The sequence below is a fragment of the Pinus tabuliformis genome, chromosome 1_1 (genome assembly GCF_031772625.1).
Source record: "Pinus tabuliformis cultivar Carrire ecotype Pingquan chromosome 1_1, CPIR1, whole genome shotgun sequence".
Taxonomy (NCBI): Eukaryota; Viridiplantae; Streptophyta; class Pinopsida; order Pinales; family Pinaceae; genus Pinus; species Pinus tabuliformis.
In genome coordinates this window covers 50,242,071-50,260,074 of record NC_142297.1, presented here as the reverse complement: position 1 = coordinate 50,260,074, position 18,004 = coordinate 50,242,071, and positions in this window count along the sequence as shown.

Sequence of the window (18,004 nt, the reverse complement as noted above, 5' to 3'; positions counted from 1 at the left end):
CAGTCAAAGCCCGTGCGCGACTAGTCAAACTGTCTTCCACAAAACCACTTCAAATTTTCTCAATCGCCCTCTTGCTTGCTAAATTGATCGAGGTAGGGTCTTCTAACATGCTGGATGCTTGAAATCAAGGATGTTGGGCTTGTGCTTATATATATTTGCTACCAAGAATGTAAAGAGGAATGGATTTTAGTTATTTCTTGTTCATGTAGGCATTATGCTAGGGTTGGTGTTCTTTTTCAAGGTTTTAAACTCCCATTTATTCCCTCCATTGTTTCCCATTAAATTCACAATTGTTATGATATGTCTCTATCTTATTTCATTTGCAAAGAATGTTAAATTTCCCATCCCCAATACCTAAAACCTATCCCTCCCTCACATACATTCCCTAAACCCTAATGCCCTCCATCTAATCTACCCAAAATCCTAACGTCCTTCACACAGCAAGGATAACAAATAAACACAGCAAGAATAAAATGATGTGCAAAAAGAAAAAGGCAATATGATGGCAAAATGACAAAAACTAAAAGAAAGGCAAAATGATTGTGCATAGTCATTACAAAACAGAGAACATATTTGCTGTGTATATTCAAAGCAAAAACAAAGACAATGCAGCTGTGTATATTTATCAAAAAGACATATTGCTTTGAGTATTCATTACAAAAATAATGTTGCTGTGTCTCCCAAAACCAAACCCTGTTTTTCCTTTTCCCTTCTATCCCCTAAATATCCTTGTTTCAATACAACTCTTTTCCCTTTTGAAGTTGTCAATGAAATCCCTTTTCCCCTTTTGACAAAAATGTAAATAAAGCCCTCCTTCCCCTATGACAAATGTAAAAGAATCCCTTGTTTCCCTTAGCATCAAATGTACATGAATCCCTTGAAAAACAGAGTATGCCTTATAATGTACAGTCAAAAGACAAAAATCAAAGAGCAAGTTGTTGATGCTAGTGATCTATGCTGCCCCATACACCTGTTATACATGCTGTCCCTTACCCCCTGTTGAGCATGTATATCATTTCCCTTGGTTATTATCATCCCTGTTTCCCTAATAAAAACATTTCTTTGCAAATGATTTCCCGGTGATTAAGATGAGATTGTATGTTTGACAGTTTGTGAATTGTCCCTTATAAATTCCCTATTTTTATATGTTTCCCTTTCCTTATGAAAAATCCCCTTCCCTAACATTTCCTTCATGATTTTGTTCCCCTTGAAAACAGCATACAACTCAGCATTTTTGCAGGCAAGGGCAGCAGTTAACTTTGTCTATTGCTCAAAAGCACCATGTCAACCACTGAAACCTATGAGCAAGGTGATGACCGTCTTCTTCCACAGAGGTTGAGGTACAGCAGAGGCCTCGTAGGGGTGGCAAAGGTGGTCATCATAAGAGAGAAGAGCCCACATCTTTAGCAGAATTACAGGCCTGCCCTTTGGCAGTGAATTGTTTCCGTTATATGTCATGTTTTCAGTTCTGCGAGAGGCTTGCCCAGATTCAGCACCACAGGGAGTTGGCCCGCTTATTTGTTTTTCACCTTCATGATGGGCAGGTCACTCTTGCAGGGGTGAATTTTGTGCTATCTCCGGAGGTGATTTCAGAGGCTACCGGGATACCAAATGTGGGTGAGGTGTGACCCAAGCGCAAAATGCTGGATTATGTTTATTTTGAGCCATATGTCAGGCCAGCATTCATGAGCCACTTGTCGGGGTTCTTTCCTTTCAGATTCCTCCGGGGGGAGTATGCTCCGATCGTGCGGATTATCATGCATTACTTCACATGTGAGGGGAGATTTTCACAGGTCTTCTCTTATCACATTCGCCTGTTGATGCACTTTACCCGAGTGAGGATGATGAACATCCCAGTTTTCTTCTTCCAGGACATTCAGAGGATGGTGTCCGTGTTCCAGAGGCGGTCCCCAGCTCAGCAGTATAGGAGTTTGTGCCATCATGGTCTCATCCAACTCATTGTTTCCCATCAGTTGAGTCAGCAGGGCATTCCATGGGCAGATTTCATTTCTCATGAGTTCTTTACAGTGCCACCACAGCCACACCCAGAGCCAGAGGTCATTTATGAGGAGGGAGGTCCATCTCACCAGCCCGAGATCATTGTTCCGAGACAGGTTGCTTCCTCACCTCAGGTCACCTACCAGAGAGGTCACAGGACCTTGTTTGCAGCAGCTCGACGAGTACTTTCTCCACACCAGGTGGAAGGGGCCTCGCGTTCTCCATCAGCAGTACGGGAGGGAAAACAACCCATGACAGAGGAGGAGAGAGCCGATGACACACAGGTTAACATCATTAATCTTGATGCTCGCTCCCCCACTTCAGATTTGCATGAGATCATCCGACAAAGAGAGGCGGAAAACCGCTTGTTACAGCAGAAGCTCGACATGGCCCAATGGACAATAAACTATCTTGAGCAGCGCAACAAGCAACTTGAGGATGAGAAAGAGTTGGATGAGCTGTGGAGGATTCGAAGTGACCGAGTCATCAACCGTAGGAGGCCCGGTGACTTGCTGCCCAAGGAGAGGGAATCCATGCTTATCCGTGTGAATGCACACTTGCAGAGGCTGTTAGAGAAGGCAAACGAGGACAAGAGGTTGCTACGGAACATGAAGAATCACTATTGGGCGAGGATGCATGTTTGCAAGGCGAAAATGAAGATGTTCCAAAGGAGGTTGTCCGAGGCCCGTAAGAGGAAGAAGAAGACCAACCCGCTCTGTATTTTGGATGAGGCCTCTCTCACTCACCGTGATACTCATTAGCATCCTCCTAGCAGCAAACCCAAGAAATTTTGAGAGTTTTGAAACATTTTTGGCATTTTTGGGAAGTTTACAGGTTTTGGCCATTTGATTGGTCTCACCCCGCGCGCGACCATACATGGGGGCAACTCAGAACGGGGAAAACTTTGCATTTTTGGAATTTTCATGCAAAAATACACTTGCCTATGGATGGGTTTCAGATTTTATGGAGATTTGGGTTTCCAAAAGTTCAAAACACATGCAAATTTTGACTTTCTGCCCCTATTTTGAGTTGCAGAAAGCTGTCTTGGGAGAAATGACTTTTGATGGGTCAAATCAACTCCAAATTCAAAAATTACGGTGGGGTTGGAAAGTATACTCGCAGACCTTTCCAACGAGCTATCTTGCACCTGATTTGGACACCGGGAAGGCCCTCGAACAGAGCTGTGAATGTGCGCGACCAGTGAGAGTGATGTGCGCGACTTGTCAGGGAAATTTGCCTGTGTTGACCAGTTCGGCCAGCAAAACACTGTTTTCATCTTGGTTGACTTTTGAGGCATGTAAATGATGGATTTTTGTGTAATTTTCATGGCACTTAGATACTTTTACTCTCCTTGAACACTTCTAGAAGATTCTTTGATGTAAATGGTAAATATTTAATGCATGGATAGGTTTCCTAAGTTTTAGAGGCAAGTTGTTTTGACTGCCTATTATCTAGTGCTCAGTTTAGAATTAGTTGAAACAGCTCCTAGGAAGCTGAGCTCGACCCCTAGAGGTGGGGAAATGAGTTAGATCATCTATATCATGCCTTCTCTTGCTCATTTTCATGGTTGGACTCTTGAGGGAGAAGCTCCTATTGTATATTTTACTTGTATCTCTGCAATTTGAGGAAAAGGAAGACCAGGTTTTTTGCAGACATCATTGGGATTCTTGTGGACTCTTGTGTTGATGGTGTGTTCTCTTATTGTAATTGTAAGTGTGTTTATGTGTTCCATCCCTTTATTTACTGCTGCTAATTAAACAAATGAAGTGATAAAGTTTGAATTCATGCATGTCATGCTCAGCTTTCAAATTTGTTTAATGTTTATGTTTTCCACTGTCTAAAGAGGATTCAAAGTCATTGTTTGCCCTCTTTAGCTTCTCTTCTTTCCTCCTTGATCATCCATCTCAGCTAAAGGCATCAGCACAAACTCCTACCTTGCCCCAAAGACCCACCTGCAAAACCTGAGCTCAATCCCCGCACCCTGAATTGCAGTCCCTCCAATTGCCACCAAAAACCCCAAAAACTTTAAATCAACCTTTTAATTAGTTTACTAGCCTAATATCAGTGTCACTGTATTGGTCATCTCTGTCCATTGAATATTTTACTGAGATTGACCGGAGAGAGCCTTCTCATACCCCGTAGGGCTAGCTACGAGGTGAAATGGTTTGATGTTGCCTTGAAGGTTTACCTTCCTCAGCCTAGGGTGAAATCTCAAGCGCTAACACTTTGAACAACCTGCTCATTGGAGCTCTGATCTCAATTGTTTAATAGCTAGACTCCATGTCGAATGGTTTTGAAGATCACCCAACCAATTCATCCATAGATCTAAATCTGGCCACCTAAACTCAATTGCACAAAACTTTCTACTACAACGACCATATGGTAGTTGCGACCATATGGTAGTTGCGCTTTACGGAGAGACCCCTCTTTGGGTTGAAGAGCCAACTTCAACCTACAAGAAGTTTGAGGTTACCTTAAATATTTCCTTGTACAACCACATAAATTTTCTAGTGATAACAAATTATATATTCTCTTTAAGTATGGGGGATTTACGCAGTGCATTATATTAGATATCATTTTTGGGATTCAACTGCGTTAAGTAAGTCATTCAAACGTATGACCATTTCCATGAGAGGTAGTCGTAACTGACTATTAGTCAGTTACGACTACCTCTCATGGAAATGGTCATACGTTTGAATGACTTACTTAACGCAGTTGAATCCCAAAAATGATATCTAATATATATTCTCTCTTATGTTTAGAGCCTTAGGAAATCATATCTCTTTCTTAAGTTTTAAGATGTAAGAAGAGAAACACTCCATTAAAAAAAATATGCTTCAATAAAATGAAAAACAATATTTAAAGAAAATATTTAAAATTTTATAAAATAAAATAAAAACAAAATTAACTAAAATAATATTATTATATTATATTTAGTCGCTTAAACAATTACATGTTATAATAATAATATGCAAAACGAAAAAATAATTTATTCAAATTAACTAATTATTTATTGGAAAATTCCTATTATAAATTTAATTATTTAAATAAAATTCAATCACTTTAAAATATCTCTTTTTAAATTAATCTATTAATAATTTTTCAAATTAATTTTCCTTATATTAAATAAGGTTAAATCTTAAATAAATAACCATATCCAAACTAATATCCCCAAAACCAACCCAAAACTACAAATAATTATTTTCATTTATTTATAATATTATATTTTTCTATGTGATGTCTACGTACCTTCTATTCATAATAGAAGCTCTGAACCGACGTGCCCATATTAATACGTGTACCATATATATATCGTCGTCGGAGTAATATTTCATACATGACCAAATCTTAGACTGTGATATCATTGGTCCCGTTGAGTTATAAGTATCGAAATGGAAAAAACGGGTTCATGGTGGAACGAAGTGCCTGTTGGCTTTCAAGCGGAGATATGTAAGCGTCCGCCAGTGGAATTTGTGTATAGTTATCGCATGATCTCCCAGCAATGGAACGACCTACTTTCCTCAAACTAAACCAAGGGGGCTGAGACATCTTTGAACAGGAAGCAGCCACGGCTGGTTCTGTAAGGCCTTCGAGTTGCGGGTGTGACGGGCGTCGGGCGAGGTCGTGTATGGGGGCGTGCGGGTAGGCATGCGGGCGCGCGGGCATGGCGCACGATGCGACGGAGCTACGGTGGGAATGTGACGAAAGTGCGACGAAGCCGTGGACATGATGCCACGATGGGGAGAACACTTAATGCGACTAAGTGTTGGACGTGAGCATATATATATGCGATGATTAGAATGTATGCAACTGACTTGTAATGAAGACACATGGGCGTGTTATGAGTGGTTGTGGGGTCGGCCATGGCGCTGCACACCCCATGTAAACCCACGTTAAGAAGGCTATATACATGTGAGCTTGAGATCTCATTTGGACATCGAACTCTCATGACTTCTACGCATAAGGAGGGGTAAAATCTGCGCAAGAGGAAGATAGGAACAACGCATATCTCATGCGCTCTATCAAGGTGCAGTTTTGGTATTCTTGTGTCGGTTGAAGTGCAGGCAAGTGTGCCGGGGTTCAGTTTGGATGTAGATTTGTGCAGGACTTGGTAGAGAGGTATAAGTGGCTCGGGTGAGCACTTCTCTTTGTGCAAGGGTGCACATGATTGTAAAACGCTGTTCTATGCCTTGGTTGTAAAATATTCTAAGTATAGACTTGGAGTTTTGCCAAATATACTTGATGATTGTATTATTGAAAAACTGATATAATATATTGTCGGGCAGACTCACATTACGGGGAGTTGCCCCTCTCCTTTATACTTGTTGCAATTGTTGTTCTCGGTTTAATTGCATGATGATAATTAATGAGTATGGGCTTCATTAAGTATAAAGGATAATTGCTTTTACTTAGTTGCGAAACACAAGCTAAGTGTGTTAATGTGAAAGTAGGCGTAGTCCACGAATATTAGTATTGGTGAAAAGAACGCGTTCGGTGGTGCCGCACCTTGCTACAAGCGGTTGGAAGACTACCGCAGGTGTAGGGGCGTGACAGTTGGTATCAAAGCTTCGATTCGGTGAAGCTGTTGAGCAAGGTTTGCTCGTGACAGGTACTTGCAGGTGAAGGAAACCGTTTCACACGAAGTGGAACAAGGGTTGGTTCAGGTTGCAGGGGACTTGGTGAACATGGAGAAGGCTGGAAAGACAGTAATGGTAGATGAATCTACGAAAGGTGAATCTAGCCATAGTGTAGTTAAAGCTCTCCGGTACGAAGTGTTGGAGCATATGAGTCGATGGAGTTCTGAATGGGTTTCGATGAAGACCGAGAACATGAAGATTTGAGAGAGCTGTTCGGAACTAAAGAAGGAACTTGAAGAACTTAAGAGCCAATGCGGAAGTACGACAGATGTTGAACTCAATGAACTTGATGAGGAGATCCAACGAAGTGGTCTTGATCTTCAAGAGCTCTTTGATGAAAGAGCCCAGTTGAGGAAGGAAAGTGCCAGGGTGGAAGCCGAAATCAAGTAGATTGAGGAAGAGATAAAGAAGAAGCTTCTTGGTAAGAAGGTTGTTGTGATTGAGCAGGAGGAGCTCGACTACATTGACAGGTTGGGAACTCACTACCGAGAGCATCCAGAGGACATTCGGAAGTTTAGTTCTATGAACTTGGTCAGTGGACACTTGGTTGGTGCACTTGAGCAAGATGTGATGAAGGGCAAGCTTGAAGGGAGTCAAGCTGGACCAGGATCGGGTTGCTTAGAGGAGCCAAGCAAGGAGGTGAAGTACCTTAGGAGGAATGTCAAGGTGGAGCATGAGCCAATTGACACTTCTGAGGCCGAATTCTTGAAGAAGGTTGCTGATGTGAGGCGCAAGACAAAGCCAACAGAAGGAGGTGATTCCTTGAAGCTAAGTTTTGTGCAGGTGACCGTGAAGGGCAAGAGATTTGCAGCTTTGGTGGATACGGGGGCTACTCATAGCTTCGTGAGCAGGAAGGCAGCAAAGTCTTTTGGGAAGAAAGCAAAGATGGAGAGGGAATGGAGTGCTTTCAAATCAGTCAACTCTACCATTAGAGTTGTTGATGGTGTGTTGAAGGACACTCAGGTGTAAGTAGGATCGTGGTTTGGAAATTTGGACTTGAGAGTTGTGGACATGGATGATCATTCTATGGTGTTGGGGCTGGACTTTATGGAGCTTGCACAAGCTATACCAATGGTAGACCGGGACATTCTCTTGATCACAGCTGAAGGGAAGACCATGATGGTACCGATGAATAGAAGAAGTTGCTTGGGGTATAGACCAAGGATGGCTTCTATGACTTTGTATCCTAAAGACCCGAATGTGAAGCATGAGGATGTGGAGCAAAGAGGACTTGGGAATGTGACTCAAACAACGAAGGAAAGGAAGCTAGTGGACTTCGTTGCAAGAGCTGGAAGGAAGAATGAAGGAAGTGAGAAGAAAACCTCACGAACATGGAGACACTTGTTGGGAGCATCTTCTACTGATGATCTTCACAATGGAGCTACAAGTGAAGGGAGCTCGAGTGCTACTTCAGAGGCAGTGGTTGATGAGGATTATGGAGGTAGAGATCCTGCTGGGATAGTGGACTTTTATAGATATGCTATGGGCATATATGACTTTCAGTTGACAAAGAACAAGCTAAGTGAGCTTGGATGTACATGTGAGGAGATTGAAGCTGTGCATAGATACTTAAGGACACAACATCAATCTGACACATGGGTGGATGAAAGTCAGGGAGGAAACTTCCTGGCCTTCCTTTCTCTATAGATAACCTTGGAGGAGGTTGGTGTGGAGGCCTTGGAAGGGAGGAACCACATCAACTTTGCAAGGGGCCTTGGAGGAGGCTTCTTTATGACAGGTGCAGACTTGGATGCAAATGGCCAGAGGTTGGGATGGAGTCTACATGGGTTGGACATCATGGACAGCTAGAGTCATGGACATCAGGTTGGTTATATGGAGCATGTTGCAGATGAGATGGAGTTTCCATGGACCTGAGCATGGGATGATTGATAGATTCTTGATGAGTCCGAGATGTAGCAGAAGTCAGGGGAAGACTTATGATGGCATAAGGATGTGGATTCTTATGGTTTGGGCATATGGTTGGACTGATCACCCGACTAGTTCGAGTCATGAGGGGTACCAATGTGCAGAGATATGTTGGCATTAGTCGAGACATGGTGACACATATGTGTTGGCATCTGACAGGGAGACTACATGGAGGAGGGACACATGATGAAGACAAGAGGTCAGCAATCATGGATCGAGATGATATTTGATGGAGAGCATACCGTGGAGGTGCATGCCTTGGTATGGTGAGCTTGGTGGCAGTTGGTCATTAAGCCGGAACATAGTGGAGGAGAGTCTCTACATATGTTGTAAGGATGTTTGCCTTGCGAAGAGGAGTTCACATCACAAATGAGTGATGATCTTGGTGGATGGCTACCGGGATGGTATGTTGTCGAGGACGACAATGATTTCGGGTGGAGGAGGATGTAAGGCCTTCGAGTTGCGGGTGCGCCGGGCGAGGTCGTGCACGAGGGCGCGCGGGTAGGCACGCGGGCGCGCGGGCAGGGCACACGATGCGACGGAGCTACGGTGGAAATGTGACGAAAGTGCGAAGACGCCATGGACATGATGCGACGATGGGGAGAACACTTAATGCGACTAAGTGTTGGACGTGAGCATATATATGAGATGATTAGAATGTATGCAGCCGACTTGTAATGAAGACACATGGGCGTGTTATGAGTGGTTGTGGGGTCGGCCATGGGGCTGCACACCCCATGTAAACCCACGTTAAGAAGGCTATATACATGTGAGCTTGAGATCTCATTTGGACATCGAACTCTCATGACTTCTATGCATAAGGAGGGGTAAAATCTGCACAAGAGGAAGATAGGAACGACACATATCTCATGCGCTCTATCAAGGTGTAGTTTTGGTATTCTTGTGTCGGTTGAAGTGCAGGCAAGTGTGCCGGGGTTCAGTTTAGATGCAGATTTGTGCAGGACTTAGTAGAGAGGTATAAGTGGCTCGGGTGAGCACTTCTCTTTGTGCAAGGGTGCACATGATTGCAAAAGGCTGTTCTATGCCTTGGTTGTAAAATATTCTAAGTATAGACTTGGAGTTTTACCAAGTATACTTGATTATTGTATTATTGAAAAACTGATATAATATATTGTCGGGCAGACTCACATTACGGGGAGTTGCCCCTCCCCTTTATACTTGTTGCAATTGTTGTTTTCGGTTTAATTGCATGATGATAATTAATGAGTATGGGCTTCATTAAGTATAAAGGATAATTGCTTTTACTTAGTTGCGAAACACAAGCTAAGTATGTTAATGTGAAAGTAGGCGTAGTCCACGAATGTTAGTATTGGTGAAAAGAACGCGTTCGGTGGTGCCGCACCTTGCTATAAGCGGTTGGAAGACTACCGCAGGTGTAGGGGCGTGACAGGTTCTGTGCGATCTGAGTATTGAAACCCCATGTATGGCTTTCTGTTTCTACACAAAAACTTGGATTAAATCCTGTTTTGACTTTTTCTTCCTTAAGGACGGAGACTGGCAGGAAATCTATTCTTTCAAGCAATCTTTGGGAGGAGTAGTCTTGGTCGAAAATATCTCTGTAGGTGGTTGTAGCAAGCTGTGCAATCCTTATACATGAACGTTCGTTGAAATCTCTATCCCACACGCAAAACGCTACTCAGATTGCATTGTTGTAGATGAGAAATATAATGAGCTATCATCTAACGCTGCATACAAAGTTGTAGCTGTTGGCATCCACTGCCGGAAGAATGACCACAGTTGGTGGAAATTTACGAAGCGTCCCAAAAAAATGGAAAATAGCGGGATACTTTCCCCAGAATTTAATGCTGCGAACATCCAAAGACCTTATTTACTACAAAGGAGCATTCTACACATACTGTTGTTCGGGTCACGTGAGTGGTATAGCGTCTTACACTATTCCCTTACCCTTAGAGGAGGGAAGTGGTACTTCACCTATAACCATTCCCATGCATTTTGTACCATTCCCTCGGAAGTTGCGGAACGGGGGTAAACATTCGTGCATGATCACCTGCGGTTCCCGTCTCCTATTCATATCTGACAACGACGTTTCAGTTGGGAAGCGCAAGCACGTTAATGTGATTAGTGTGTGGGAGTTTAACTTTGAGAGTGAGGAAGACGACCTGGTGCCTCTATCCAACACGCCGGCGTGGGAAGGGGTGGAGATTTCATCGATGCCTTCCTCCATTTGGGAGGAATGGAAGGGGAAAAATAAAGCAGATGAGGCAGGGATTTTTTATTGGGATTGCATAGGAGTTGGAGATCACGTTTGTTTCGTGCCATCACAGTTTGGGAAGATTAGATCAAGAGTAGTAGATGTTATTGATTACAACTTAATTGACAACACATGGAGTTGGCTTTCCAGTTGTCTCGTAAGCTATCGCGGAGAGGGAGGTGCGAACTATGAGGCCGCCGATTACGGAGCTATAGCCGTTGAACCAAACCCATGTATCAAAGCCCTGTGAAACAATTTCGCAGTGGTTTATCTACGATAAAATTTGTGTTTAGATATTTAGAATTTTTACAGAATATGTAGCGGTGTTTATTCACATTTTGTTTTATTAATTTAATGATTAACAATGGTTATTTTGTCTGTTCAAAATATATAATTCCGCATATGGAGAAACGGTAAAGAAATAAAAGTAATGATACTATGTTTAAAATAATTAATCTATTTTTATTTTTATAAATTATTTTTCAGAGTTAAAGACTTCATATTTATTCAAAGTTGTTGCAATGATTCTATCTCTCCAGCCTATTGCAGCTTACCATTTATCAAGATTTGATTAGATGCAAAATGTTTATTTATTTTTTGCTTATGTGCTTGATTGAGGTGGACAAACCATGAATGACCATGTCGGCCAACTAGAGGCTGCCATGTGGCCTCGTATTTGCCACTAAAATTTTGTTAAGGGCAAAGCAGCAACCCTAGTGGTCGACCATGAGACCTCCAACAACACACCAATGCCTTCGACCATCTACACCACATTATTTTTTAGACATGGCAACCAATACAACATAATTAATAACCAAACAGAACTATTACCTCAAGAAACTGGAAAAAAAACATGAAAAATCAACCTAAAAACGAAACTTATGTATGCCAAAACCATGCTTTCCTTTAGGGTAAATTTTCAACATTTTTTTTTAAATGGAAGTAAAACCCAATTTTATTTTACAAGATGGATGAAAAAACCCTTCAAAAAAACACATAAAATAATACAAAAGAAAGCCAAGTTCAATAATTAAAAAAGAAAAAACACAAAAATATTGAAAAAATAATAATAATAAATTAAACATAAAAAAACAAAAACATCACAAAAAAAATCAAATATATAAAAAAAAAATATTCATAAAAAAATCAAAACTAACTCGTAAAAATAAAAAAATTAAACAAAAAATCAATTTTTTTCTTTTTAAATTAAAAAATAAAAAATAAAAATAGAAACTATACAACAAAAAAAATAAAAAAACAAATTGAAACAAAAAAAATAAAAATAAAAAATAAAAAATTAAAACAATTAAAATTAAAAAAAAAATTGAAACAAAACAATTAAAAATTAATTGGTTCGTGGACCAAATCCTAATGATGTGATTAGTTTGAAAGCCATTTCTGTACTATATGGATCACAAAAGTCTTAGGTTTAACATTCAAACAAATTAATTAAAAAAAATTAAATTATAAAAAAATATATAAAAAAATTAAAAAGTTTAAATTATAAAAAAAGAATAAAACAAAAAACAAAAAAAACTTGGTTGATTCCGGAAATCTTCCTTGCCACTAGAATCTTCTTGGGCCGCGTGGGTGGGGGAAGGTGCAGCCGCATTCCTGCCCACCTCTGTAGCCCACCCTCTGTGGGGTTATTTTGATTTTTTTCAATTTTTTTTTCAAATTTTTTTATTTTATTTTATTATTTTATTTTTTAATTGTTTTAATTTTTTGTTTTAATTTATTTTATCTGAATTTTATAATTTTTTTGGGATTTTTATAATTTTAATTTTTTTATTTTATTTTAGTTTATTTTTTTATTTTAATTATATTTTAATTGTTTTTTACTATGCGTTTTTTTTCTAACTTAAAAAAAATTGTTATAAATGTTTTGTTTTTTTCTTCCGCTGTTGTTATTTTTCAATTTTTTCTTTAAATTATATGTTTTTTTGAAATATTTATTTATTTATTTTTTGTTATTTGTTATTTTTTATTTTTACAAGTTAATTTTTTTATTTTTTTTATGGCTTTTTTTTGTCATGTTTTTATTTTATTTTATTTTTATGCTTTATTACCAACATAAAAATCACCGACATTTAACAAACAAAAATCCACTAAACAAAAAAGGTTGATGTTGCATCAAAACTTTTCAAAATCAAGATGGAAATCACTAACATTTAAAAAAATGTTCATACTTGATACAAAAAAAAATTTAGAGTGCCAAAAATATGCTGCAAAAAAAGGTGTATTGTGAATCACCACTTTTCAACTTATCTCCCCAAGGTTTTACTCAAATTTTGAGCAGGAGTACTCGTTGGATGTAAAATTTGATTCCTCATCCAAGGAGTATTGATGTTGCATATTTTCGATTATACCATACTACAAGAAAAATGAGAAATACATGGAAAAACATGATTGTAGTCACGTTTTTTCATGTATTTCTCATTTTTCATGTAGCAGGGTTCATCAAAAGTATGCAACATGGGTATTCCTTAGATGAGGAATCAAATTCTACATCCAACGAGTGTTTTTTCTTGAAATTTGAGTAAACCCATAGCGAGATAAGTTGAAAATATGAGTTGAAATGGACATAAGCCCTCAACAATTTGACTTGTAAATTGTTAAGAAATCTTCAAGTTTCATATATAGATCAATTTTGGTATCAGAGCACAGTTTGTTTTGTGAAGATTTGATTTGTTTACAGGTTTTTTTTTTTATGCTTACAAGGTTGAAGCTCAAGACAAGAGAAGGAGAATTGGCAGTGCCAAGATATCAGATTGTTTCAAGGAGAAAAAACACTCCTCAAGCTTCAATAGTTATGGCAAATGAACAGGGCATTGAAGGGATGTTTGAAGATGAGAAAAATTTCATAAAAACATTGTTTGAGATGTCAGAGATGGTTATGGTTGTAAATGAGGAGAGGAATTCCAGATTGTATGGAGAGAGTTCAAAATATCATGGATAAAAAAGGGACAAGCCTGCAAAATGGACTGGAGGGAATAGTCACAAACCACCACCCTCACCTCCATCATCCTCCTCATCTTCATCCTCACCTTCTACCTGTTCTAACCTTTCACAAACACATCCAAATTCCCTAATAGGTCATGGTAAAACTCCGTTACTTAAGCTTGATATTAAGTTTGAATTTCCTATGTATAATGGAGAGGTGAATGCTGAGAGACTGGATAATTGGGTTCATCAACTTGAAGTGTATTATAGGATACAAAACATCAAGGATGATGAGACCAAAATTCAATTTCCTTTATTATGGTTGGAGAGTGCAGCACTTATTTAGTGGGAAGCCAAAACTCAAGAGGACATGAAAAAGCATGGTAAGGTCTTAACCTCTTGGAATCATTTTTTTGTTGCATTAAGAAGGAACTTTTATCCATTATCATATATGTAGAGAGCTATTATGGGTTGACCAAACTTTAGGCAAGTTAAGGGGAAAAATGTGCAAGTTTATACTCAAGAGTTTAGGAGGAGAGCCTTAATATTGGGTATAGATTTGTGATCACAAGATATTTTTCTCAAATATATTGGAAGTTTACATAGTTACCTTAGACACACTATTCTCATGTTTAACCCTATGAATTTAGATGAAGTTTGTGTACAAACCACACATCTAGAAGCAAGAGGGAAGAATATTTTTGATGAGAAAAGTGAGGATTCCTTTGAATCTGGAGAGAAAGGAAAAGTTAAGTTCAAAGGAAAGGGGAAGAAGAATATTTCCATCAAGATGGAGAAAGACAAAATCACATTTAAACATCGTTCCAAAGATGGACATTATGAATATCATTATTGGAAACTTCATCCAAAAATGAGACTCACAAAGTTTAAGAACAAGTAGAAGGAGAAGACAACAAGAACTGCTCAACATGATTTAGGTTCACACTATGGAGATGAAACAAATATTACAATGATGGGTTTGAAAGGTAAGGACATTGCAAGTACTAGTTCTTCAAATTGTCTCAATGAAACTCAAGATGAAAAAACAAGAACATATCGTTTCCACATTAGAGTTATTTCAAATCATACCAATATTGACACACTATTCGATAGTGATTCTCAAGAAAATAATATCTTAGAAGACATTGTCAAAAAGTTAATTCTAGAAACCATTCCACATCTTAGACCTTATTCTTTAGGTTGGATATGTAAGAATGCAAATTTTCAGGTGACAAGGAAGTGTATACTTAGATTTGCAATCACTGCAAACTTTCTTGATGAAGTTGAACTTGATGTAGTTCTACTTGAAATTACTCGTATTGTTTTGGGAAGCCCATATATTTATGATAGGAGAGCAATACTTCATTGCCACGAGAATAAGTATCACTTATTCAAGAATGGGATTGAGTACATTTTTAGAGCACATAGTAAGAATATGAGTTTGTCTCTTATGCATGTTGGAAAAATGAAGAGAATCGTGAATGTTAGTGAGAATTTTTCTTTGTTAATGTTCAAACAGAAAGATGTTGTGAATGAGGTCTTTCAACGTGATACATCAAATGAAAAATATGATTTTATTGATGTCGCTAACGAGTGTGATAATATGTTTCAGGAGTCTAACATGTTTCCTTATCAAAAAGGTCAAAAACATGAAGTAAATTTGCAGCAGCATGCCTTATTGATGAACATTGGTGTGAATAAGATATTGGTGTTAGAGGGTGCAAGAGTCAAAGAGTAGAAAAAGAAAATTGACAAAGAGGACAATGGTTTAAAAAATTATTCTTATGGGTTTTAGAATGTGTTGGATTTGAAAAGAGATGGTGCATGGCGATGGCGATCTCATTTGGTCAAGATTCGAGCCAAGTACAAGGCTAGACATGGTAAGCATCGTTATGACAACTATGTTCCAGGTGATAAAAGTTGTCATTGTTTAAGTTTCCTTTGATTGGAGACCAAGGAAGAAATGTGTTTGTTGCTTCAAGGACAGTTTGTTGTTTTTCATATTCTGGTAAATTGCAGCAAGATGATATCTATGACAACAAGACAAGGTCTCCAAAATCAGGGAGAATGATCAGTTTCATGAAAATTGCAAAATGTCACATCCAAGAAATTTTTAGTGGATTGAGATCGGAAGGGTGAGGGAGCTATGCCGTCATCTATTTGTTGATGGATAAAGATATTTTGGAGGTCCAAAATATTCCAGTGGGGAGGAATGATATGGTGGATCAATTTTATCCTCAAAATTCGAAGTTGTTGAAATGTCTCAAAATGAGAAAGACCATGTATATACATCGTTTTGAATTTGGTGCAATTCGTTTCGTTCAAAACAGATGGTGTATGCTCCCTAAAACGTGTTCTGTTCATTTGTGGAAAAAACAAAAAAATTGGTTTTTGGGTGTAGGGTTGCACAGTTAACAGTCCATACTGCTGACGAGACTCTGACATGTTGACTTTGTCTCTCTGACGTATTATAACTTGCCACTTGTTAGGATTGGATTGAATGCAAAATGGTTATTTTTTATTAGTGAGGTTGGTTGAGATCAACTAACCAGGGAGGACCACATGGGCCAAACAAAGGCTACTACATGGCCTTTCGGTGACCACTAAAATTTTATTAAAGGCCGAGCAACATCCATGGGGTCGAACATGAGACATCCAACAACGAAGTAATGCCTCTAACCATCTGTGCCATGTTACTTCTCGTTATACGTGGCAATCAATACATCTTTTAAACTTTGGTTATGGTGCTTTTGGAGGGGCACAGGGCTAAGGCCTAGCCCTTGGCCACCCCAGCGCCATGGGACTGTGGGCCTAGGCCCTAGCCCAACCCACGGGTTAGCACCGCAAAAAAAATGCTTAACACCATATTCCTAACATTGCAAAAATGAAAAGAACCACATGCTAAAAGGAGGAGGGTTAGCCCATGGGGCCAACCCTAGGCCATATGCCCAAACCATGTAACCACCACCAGAACCAAGGGAGGGAAGGAGAACCTTCCGAGGGTAGGGTTCTGCTAACCCAACACAAGGATTACCATAGGTCACTGCCCGAGAACCAAAGTCATCCAACCATAGATAGAATCTCTGAAATCAACAACAGTTGATGTGCGACATGGCAGAAATTTGGCTGGGTATGGAGACTCACCGACGCGATTAAGGAGGTGATAATTTTCCTCCTTATAGAAGGGAATCTCGCTAGTGCTGGGCGAAAATTTCGCCCCACGATACTGAAAAGGGTGCAATTTGTCGCCTAGGGCTAAGAAAAGAGGAATTTGTAGAATGAATAGCACAAAAACTTTGGGAGATGATATCTTTTTTAGGTTTTGTCCTTTTTGGGAGCAGAAAGAGGTTAGACAAGGGTTTTATATAGTTCTGAAGCCATTGGAGCTATCATATCTACATTCTAAGCATTGTAACTTGATGTAAACACTAATTCTTTGAGAATAATGAAAGAGGCACAACCATTGGAAGCTGGACCAAGAGATGTAGCCCGAGAGGGGTGAACTCCTTTATCATTTGTTGTCTTGTGTTTTCTATTTTGGTATTTTGATCTTCAGTATTTTCTATAGAAATTATTTTAAAATCATATTATATGTTAAGTAATCTAACATAATTGTTTAAAGACTCCATAAAAATTTCACATGTAAATGGAGATAAACCCTCAAGCATTTCACTTCCAAATTGTTATAAGTTCTTCAAGTTTCATATACAGATCAAATAGTAGGGACTAGCCTATATCAACTTACTCAGAAACCATTGCATTATCAACAATCTGAGAGTCCATAACTTGATGCAAAAGACGTATCATATTTTTTTTACAGAACCTACATCCAAAAGTAATTCTATACTATAGGCATCATTATTTAGTACTTTTTGTTAAAGAAACCATGCAATTTTTTTCTTATAGACATCTCCATTGACTATTTTGACCATTCAATATGACTACTTGAATTTTAGATGACTAAAAGTAGTGTTAGCACACTTAACACTTCTATTATGGTTTTGTCAGTTGTCCATCAATGAATCTTGAAATGTGACTATGTGAATTTTAGATGACTAAAAGTAGTGTGGGTACATGTAACACTTCTATTATGGTCAATTGTCCATCAATGAATCATGCATTTTCCCTTTAGTGTCCATATACTAGTCTTGGGGTCAAATGGAGTTATGGGTCTTAGTGCTCTAACGTGGGAAACCTATTAGAGAAACTTTGTCTTTTCCAAGTTTAGGTAATGCATTGCAACCACTTTCGCATGATGAAAATAAGG